Source organism: Dysidea avara, chromosome 5 (genome assembly GCF_963678975.1).
Source record: "Dysidea avara chromosome 5, odDysAvar1.4, whole genome shotgun sequence".
Lineage (NCBI taxonomy): Eukaryota > Metazoa > Porifera > Demospongiae > Dictyoceratida > Dysideidae > Dysidea > Dysidea avara.
This window is the reverse complement of record NC_089276.1, coordinates 10894693-10902860: the sequence shown is the minus strand read 5'-3', so window position 1 is coordinate 10902860 and position 8168 is coordinate 10894693. Positions and strand designations below refer to the sequence as shown.

The window sequence follows — 8168 nt, the reverse complement described above, 5'->3', positions numbered from 1 at the left end:
ATGAATAAACTATCTAATTCCACATTTAAAATCAGCTAGACTTGAGTGGTCTGGTTTTGCTGGCTGCCTTTCCCAAGCCCAGTGGCAATCCGTATGTGTGGTGTGGGGCCTTAATTAACCCTTTGGCCCCTATGTTAATAAAAAAAAGTGTTCCGTTAAATGCGAAAGCTAATATATTGGCTTTTTATTACACGCATGCGTTCAAACGCACGTATCTCATAAACGAAATATCCTATGAATATACGGTTTGGACCACGCTACTCTGTGGTTAATGGGTAATACCCTAAGCTTTATCTGAACATTGTAGCACGATGGAGCGTGAAGTAAGGCCAATACGCGTTTGAAAGAATTTTCGGCCATTTTTAAGACAATAATTACTACAATACTACCTGTCATAAAGGAAAGACGGAATAAAGAAGGTTAGTAAAAGTTATATGATGTTGTAGATCTATCCTTTGTGAGTAATTTAACACAAACCATGAAGGAATAGGTTGTTCCTACATGGAGTAACAGGAGCCCAAATTTATGTCAAAACGGGTATTTTTCGTAAAATAACTTTCGTTTTTAAGAACCAAAGCCAAAATATTGGCTTTAGGGGCCAAAGGGTTAATAATGGAACTCTGGTCAGCCTGGGAATGACTGTATGCGGCTGTACAGCTCTGTGGTGTGGAATAAGTAGCGTAAGTGACCTATTATCGAACGGTACCTATTATTGAACATAAAAATCGCGTAACATATTCGGAAGTTTACAATTTTATTCCGCATACTCGTAAGGTGTTTATATGGAGAATTCCAATAGTGTAGCCTATTCTTAATGAGCTTTCCATCCTTTAGAGTTTATGTGTGGACATCACAGCAGTCTTGATACTCATCACCACTGACGAAGAAATGAAGAAAAAGAACACAGGAATCGCCGTGAAAGAAGTACAACTCGAGCGTGACTTTGGCGGCGGAATTGGGCTGACTGTTTGTCATTTACTTGAGTAAAAGATGTATCCACGAAGACTGTACAGAAGGGGTTGTTGTAAACAAGGATAATAAGACTGTGTTATTGGTCATAATGTGCTGATTTTTTCACTGTACGCATTTTACACTAAACGATTTGCTGTTGTAACTCACAAGTGCATGCTTGTATCAAAACTATACTTCAGTTACAGTATCATGGTACTTCAGTTAACACGTTGATATAATAATTAAGAGTGTGTAGGGTGCACTCAAGTCACCACAGTAGAAAAGGTGCAAAACGTTCGATAATTGATTAACGCAAATTAATGGGCGTTCGATAATAGGTATTGGTGTTCGATAATTCATATTTTACGGAATGCAGAAATCCACTCATAACACAGACACTAATCGGATACTATTACTCAAACTTACGTGAGGTATTCTACAAGAAAGGTGCTACCTCCTGGTGAAAAGTCAAGGTTGATACTACTTTCCTAGAGATATTTATGAAGTAAAGTATAAACTTTGTTCGATAATCGGTCACTTACGCTACCTCTGCTGTGAATTTCCTTTCTTTTTAGCCAGTTTTGAGACTTCAGTGGCTCAAAACTTGGCCTAATTCATCCCTTGGCCTTCCTGTTCAATTTTTGAACACCATCTTGCCTGCCTTCCAGGCCCCCGCCTCCCACCCAATTTGCAGCTCGCCTGATACAGTCAACCTCGGTTTAAAAACTATCTAAAATGGCGGGAAACTTAGTTGTTGGCTACTTGCACAGTGGATGCTCTGGAAGGTAAGGAATTGTTGTAAAACGTGTGAAATTTGGTACTCATAGCTTCAACCATTGGCGAGCTACAACACACTAAATACTTAAAACCGGCATTTCTCGATACTTTTAAATAGGCGATAAGCCCGGTTTTGTCAGACTGGGTCACAAATAAGTTTTATTGGTACGTAGAAAAATACTTTGATATGCCCTACAGGTTGAAATAGTAGGGGAGTGATTTCGTGATTATTATCGATTTTTTCATTGCGGACCCTACCTTAGATACCCAAATCAAGGGATTCAGAGCTACAGGAATCACGGCGTCACTGCCCAAACAAAATAGGCTGTTAGGCGCAATCTGTGAATTTGCGCAGTTTATAAATTGCGCTGCGCATTTTGTGAATTCATAAAATGCGCAACAATTTATAAATTGCGCAGGTGTCGTACCTCGTGTCGTACTGACATATGGCAAGGCGAGATGCAACACAGTACAGTTGTATCATAACCCGTATTGTCGTTCCAAGTGTTGGATCACGAGATTTCCTCATGGCAGTGTATGAACGGTGTGAGTTTCACTATTAGGTTAAACTCGGAGATACGTCGAAAGAGGGTCACAGAGACCTATTTGAAAGGTTCTGTAGAGGCGGAAGATATCTTGACCACAATCACACCACAACAGTAACGGAGGAGAAGGTGCAGAAGATAAACAGACGTTTTGAATAGAGTGGAAAGAAGTGATATTTCTAATAGACCTTTCATTACTGAAACAAAAAAGTTTTTTTGTTAAACTATCCAGAACTGAAGTTGGAAGATGTTCTATATTTGCCTGCTAACTGAAACAAAGGGTAAGAAACTAAACTGGTTTTGTTTGTTCACAAAATTCTGTACTTACAGAATGAGAATGACAAATCGTTTCAGTAGTTGCAACAGTTGAGAAATTTTATGACATAGTAGAGCGTGTACATTCAACTGAAAATAAACATGTAGACTACAAGAAAATACTTACAGAGGTATGGAAGTATAGTGAATTGTGTATGCTATATATAATATTCTCAAGCATCACAAAAATTTATAGCCACTAGTCATAAGACCTGGACATTGTGGAGATGGGTGGTAAATTATATACCAATATTCTATACTGAACAACTAGTCTGGTTCCCAAGTTTGTAATCATGCCAAGCTGTTGTGAAGTACAAGTCAGGCTGGATTTTAGCTGATATTTTTGCAAAAGACCAAACCTTTGTGATCCCCATAGGCATAGCAACCACCTATTAATTTATGGAGCCCATGCATCTATCACTGAATTTTCTGATATATTAGTTTAGAAAAGATTGACACTCTAATAGACAGTCATTTGTTCTAATGGAGCAATCAGTAAGTGATCCACTCAGAAGAAATCTGGAGGGGCATTCCTCCATACCCCCTAGTAAGACCATGTGTGTATTTTTCACATGGTACTTAGTTTACAACTACCTGGAACAGACCCCCTGCTACAGGCTTGATTTCTTCAACGTTGCTTGGTACTTTAATTTGGCATACCGCAGTACTTATAATGTGAACATCATGGACCTACTTGAGTCTTCCTTTATGTATCTTTGCTGACAGCGTAAGATGTTGACTTGTGGTAGCTAGCACCACATAATGGCTTCCCTACATGTGTAACAGAAGTTATCTGTATTTTCTGTTACTGCATGTAGTGACTGGAATGGTTGCAGAGGAGCTTCCCATGCAATGCTGTGTAATTGGCTGAACATGGCTCAAAGCAAAGTGTAATAGCTTAATATTATTGTTGGGGGCACGTTCAGATGAATACATCACCTGTTTCAGTTAACTATTTGATACTCTGTGCAGGCTACCCACTGAGTGAAACTCAACCATATAGCTTACATAATCCTTTGTTTAAAATGAAATGTATTGAAATACATTAGACTATGCCACAAAAATTGTTATAATTATGCACCTATTAATTACTTCAGCAAACATTTCAATATACATCATCACATTATGTGTACTCATTTGTGCATTAAGTAAACATGTACGTAAATAACCTTCTTGGTGAATAGTTGGATTTCTTGGTAAATCAGTGAATTTCTTTTCATAGTCTGTTGTATATACTGATGAGTTATGATGATGCATCACATGCATTAACAGATAATAATTATTTGTTTATTTAGAATCATTGGATGACTATTGCCATTCTTGTGGAATGATTAGTTTGGACTGACATGGTGAGGTCTAGTTATGCAAACAAATTGTGTATTCACGTTTGTGAATTCCATAGGTCAGGTACAATAGTTGCTCATCAGGGGTTCCAGTACCATGAACCGTGTTTAAGAAGACATGTGGTTACAGCCAGGCAAGATGAAAATGGATACAACTTTTCTTGTCTTGCTGTTCATCAAATGGAGCTGTGCCGCTGTAACTCACTCATGTATTGGAGTATACTTAACTATATGTAACACAGCATACCTGATTATATGTTTGCACTAATAACTGTATCACACAGAGGTGGCATTATGTAACTACGTGTTGTGTTTCATCTACATGCATGGGATAATGTAAGAGTGAAACTATAAGTACGCGTACCATTTAAGCTGGACATTAAAGATACAATGTTGGACACGAGTTGCAATGCATTAAACCTTATCAGTGTGCTGATATACATTTCATTACTGGTGCAGTGTTTGTATGTGCTGGACAACTGCTTGAAAAAGTAAAACATGCAGGCTGGACTGCCCATCAATATCAGCTGATCGATGAGCCTGCTATATAGCTACCACAAATGCTATAGTATGCAGAAAGCAACACAGAGAGAAGGACAGTATGCACCTTATCCAGGCAAGCTGCAGAGTACGCAAGGAACCTTGGAGGGAGAAATAGTCTGCAATATAGCTATAGAATGCATCTTTATCCATGCTAGTAGCAAACATATCAAGTTAAGGTGGTAAAAGAAGCCTGCTATCCTCCCTGAAAGCAGCTATGATACGCACTTGAATCAGTCAAGAAGGTGGTACGCTGAATGGACAAGCCAGAATCCAGTTCATAAAATGCGCAGCTCTTACAGTAGTTCACAAACTGCGCAACAATTTATAAATTGTTGCGCATTTTATGAGTTCACAAAATGTGCAGCGCAATTTATAAGGTATCACTCTTTTCACCCTATTTCATAACCCTACAGAACTTAGACAAAAAAAGGTGAACCAAAAAGGTGAAAGAAAAAGTGCAGTCTTGAAGGGGGATCGAACCCAGGATCCCAGTGTGATGGTCCAATGTGCTACCGATTATGCTACTGCTGCTAACTCCCTTGATTCCCTTCTTTTGTATCTTATAAATGTGACTAATGAAATAAGCTGTATATAGTAAGAAGAACCTAACCCTAAAGGTGAAGAAGAAACCAAAGCTGAACTCTAACCCTAACCCTAACGCTAACACTACTAGATGCTTCCCCTAAAGTCTACTACTCGTGGCAACTACTGGACGCTTCCCCTAAAGTCTACTATTCGCGGAAACTACTGGACGCATCCCCTAAAGTCGACTACTCGCGGAAACTACTAGATGCGTGCTCTAAAGTTGAAGAGAGAGAGCAACAACTACAGTAGGAAGTCTGGATGCTTTTGAGCTTAATATTATGTAAGGGTAGCGATTCCGGAATTCCGTAAATTTTGCATAAAATTTTCTCCGTGAATCCTCCATTGGGAAGATGGCACAATCAATTTGCTGCCGTACGAGCGTTTGATCAAACAATTAGATCATTTCTAGGGTTTCTAGGGATGAGGAATACGATGGTGCTGTTAGTTTCCCATTATAAATGTGTTTGTGTGGTGTTTTATGCCAATTCTAAGATTGTTTTTCAATATATTTACCACAATGTAATGTTGTCTTTGCAAGAAACAACCCAGCAAATGTTAGTTACACCAAGTGCAACATTTTTGCCCATGTAGTTTTCATTATTAGTATGCAAAAAGCCAGCAAATTTGCAACATAAATAACCAAGTTGTCTGGTACATCACTTTAGTACCTATCAAGGAGCTAAAAAGTAACAGTAAAAATAATTGTATAAGCAGCTATAAATGAACAGTACAAGTCCTTGTTTTGCATGCACATTGTATTTTGGGTGAAGGTGACTAGTACAGAGCGTTTGCATTCAGACCAAGTGCAAGTTGTTATGCCATTTGTAATATGCTAAGTTCATGCACTTGTTAGGTGGCCTTCTACAGAGGTGACCTTTACTGAGAGGGTCTTATGATGATGGTTGCACTATAGTCCATGTACTGAGGTATTTGTATCAGGAAACAGAAGTTGAAAATGTTTTTGCAAACCCGAGTTATAAACAGTTGTTCAATTGTGCCATTTTTGGGGACTTTTTCAATGGAAAGAAGCAGAGAAAATTGTACCATTTTTAAAGGATAAAATTGCTTATAACTCCATCATCCATTGATGGATTTTTAAAAACTAAGTGTTTGTGAGATCCTTGGGGAGCACTGCACAAGCCTGTGCTGAATAGAAATTGTTTCCACCAATTTTAAAATTCTCCCGGAATCACTAGTAAGGGTTATGAAAGGTGGTGAAAAGAGTAAAACCCGCAATTTATAAACTGCGCAAATTCACAGATTGCGCCTAACAAGGCTATAGGGGAAAAGCGTCTAGGCACGACTGAGACTGCACTCTGCGAGGGTCTGGCGTAGCCAGCAGCTGACCCTCGCAGAGCGTAGTGACCACTACGCCACTAGCGAGCATATAGTGACCACCATAGCAGAGCATCACGCGTAGATAGAGTAAGCGATCTATTGTCGGACACCATCTATAATCGGACACTTTTTCTCAGAAACTACCAGGCCGAATCTTCTGAATTTTTCCACGGATAAACTTCACACTTAGCCTAGCAATGTACCAAAATTTGGGCTGGAAAGGTTTTGTGGTTGCTTTGCTACAGCCGATTAAAGTGACTGTCCGAAAACCTCTAATATGGGAAGTTTACCTCTTTTATCGGACACCGCCCAGCAATCCTCCACTAAAAGATGAAATTCCTCACAACCACCACTGACTGTTAGGGGAATACATGTACTTTCTAAGCAGCCATAGTTTGTTTCATTCCTCCACTCGTAAGCGGAGCTACAACCATTAATATTCGGGTGTGTCGCGACCTCTGTAATCGGACAGAGCAGAATTTCATTTCACGCTGTTTTATCACTTCAAAGCTACCTTTTAGGTATAATTAGCCACGAAAATGAAAAGTGTGGTACAAAATCTAATTGGATTTCCAAGGAGTCGTAAAATTTTACCATTTTAGCGATCAGTATGCTACTGTGGGACTCCACAAAATGACTTATGGACTGTTCCGAAGAACTTTTAGCATTGAAATGCATGGGTGTAGCACAAAGGGGAGGGTCTAAGTCCTTCCACCCCTCCACTTCCAATTATCAAGATATACTCTAATAGAGCAGTCATGTGTCCAAACAAACATTTAGATTCAGGTTTTAGTAAAATTCAGTCACCTTTGTTACCAAAATCAATTTCAGAAGACTACTCTTCAACTTTCCTGTTGCATGGGGGTATTTCCCCAGACTCCCTTGATAGAACATGCTTTGCATGGTAAGAATGCTTCTCACTCTCAACCAGCCATGCTACTTAAGCCCTTCGTGCACCTAATTAACTTTTGCTATCTGCTCTTACAGCCATGCATGTCACACATGCTTTGCAACACGTTAAACAAAAGGTAGTTTTGTATGAAATAAACAACTAGCTACATGCACTCACTGTGATATAGCTATACAGCTAGTAATTAGCTAGAAGATATTACAGATTTTTAAAATGAACCAAAGAAAGGCATGACATGTACACTATATAGATATAGCTGTGGCAAGTGTATAATGTAGGTTAAAAGCACACAATTAGCTCCAATCTGGATCGTAATTAATTTAACTGCTGGAATGGTTGTTTGCAGAAATGGCAAATATATAGTGATAGTCATCCTTGCTGGTTGTTACTCCAGAACATGAACATGTGATGTCATTCTTTGCATCACTTATATGTGACCCAATTTCTTGACTGGATGATAGGAGTTCTTAGCAATGCACAAGTTTGTTTTCCACCTGCAAATTAGCTCTATATACATGCATGCATGTCTTATTTTTAATTAAGCAAAATCATACCTTTCATTGAGGCCATTGCATAGTATGTGTGACATGCATGGCTGCAAGGGATATAGCAGAAATAAGGTGCATAAGGGATTTACAAGCTAGAATGGTAGCTGGTCCATACAGTTTGCAGTGTGATAAGTATACACTTATCATCATCTAAAGCATGCACTATCAAGAGGGTCTGGGAGCATGACTCCCCATAAAAGCTTTGAAAATTAGCCTTCTGAAATTCATTTTGATGTACCATGTACCAAGGTTGAAATTTTATTCAAAAATGCACCTAAATACTTATTTGAATACATGACTGTTCCATTAGAGT

The 8168-nt window shown here is 38.8% G+C and overlaps 1 long non-coding RNA gene across 1 annotated transcript; it reads left to right on the top strand.

Moving 5' to 3' along the window:
• The first annotated feature begins 2146 nt into the window (after positions 1-2146).
• On the top strand, positions 2147-4362 carry LOC136256041 (uncharacterized). Its single transcript, XR_010701294.1, has 4 exons — positions 2147-2554; positions 2604-2719; positions 3884-3937; positions 3991-4362. It is a non-coding gene; the product is annotated as an uncharacterized lncRNA (long non-coding RNA).
• The last annotated feature ends 3806 nt before the right edge of the window (positions 4363-8168 follow it).